This window comes from Verticillium alfalfae, genomic scaffold (genome assembly GCF_000150825.1).
Source record: "Verticillium alfalfae VaMs.102 supercont1.1 genomic scaffold, whole genome shotgun sequence".
Taxonomy (NCBI): Eukaryota; Fungi; Ascomycota; class Sordariomycetes; order Glomerellales; family Plectosphaerellaceae; genus Verticillium; species Verticillium alfalfae.
In genome coordinates this window covers 4,150,973-4,152,010 of record NW_003315038.1, presented here as the reverse complement: position 1 = coordinate 4,152,010, position 1,038 = coordinate 4,150,973, and positions in this window count along the sequence as shown.

The window sequence follows — 1,038 nt, the reverse complement described above, 5'->3', positions numbered from 1 at the left end:
CCAATGACTCTAGCTCTGGGAGAAAGAAATTTCAACCCCCAACAAAAAAAGGGTATGACGATGTACAGTACCCATGAACTGTTCCTACAGTGGGCCACCCACTGCTGTAAAAAAAGACCTGCCAACAGGATCCGGACAGGAGCCTGGCAACGATCCACGAAGATGCAGGGATGCAGAGATGCAGGTCATGACTCCACCGGGGGCAGGCAAATAGACCATGGTGATTGGCGAAAACACGTCCATCACAGGCTAATCATCTCGCTTCGTATGTTGATCTGCGTGCTGGGAATAGAAGGCCAATCAGACATGGCGCGTGCCTGGCACGGTTCCTGAACTAGCGCCGAATGGCGGCCGTTGGATGCAATTTTGTGAAAATAGGAGAGAAGCAGCCCAGGGGGATTGTGCACAAGGTTCGATGTAAAGAGCCCAGGAACTGGGCACTATGGAATGACGGGAGGGGGCTGTTGGACATGCAGGCCCACGACTGAGGCAGGTCTCCTTCAGAGTGTGCGGCAAGGCGAGCTTCTCGTTCTAGGTATCATGGTCTACTGTTCGGTTTGCTGGCTGTTTGTTTGTTTCTTTGTTTGGTGTTACCCGTCGTTGGGGTTCGTCCGCTGTTTGACTCTGGGGGCGCATGGACGTTGCGTTCGCGGCTGGCAGGACGGCGCAGATCCGAAACACAAAGACATTGCCATCTCTCTCTCACGGGACGAACGGCAACGGCCGGCACCTTAACCCTTAACCTACCTACCATGTACCTACCGTAGGTGCCTACCTACATGTACCATGGAGGTAGGTGAAAACTGCCGCAATGTTCGATGGCGACCAGACAGGGAAACCACCGCCTCGCTGGCAGCTGCCAGTCAGCCAAGGACGGCCCTGCTTCCCTTGAATCCGCCCTGCCGTCTGTGTCTCCCGCCCCCTTCCCACCCCTTCCCATGCTTGCCATGTTGGTGGCCCCCCGACCCCTGGTTCTTCCTGCCAGCTCACAACCCCCCTCCCTCGCCCTTGGCGCGCCATGCCTGTGCCTGTCTGTGC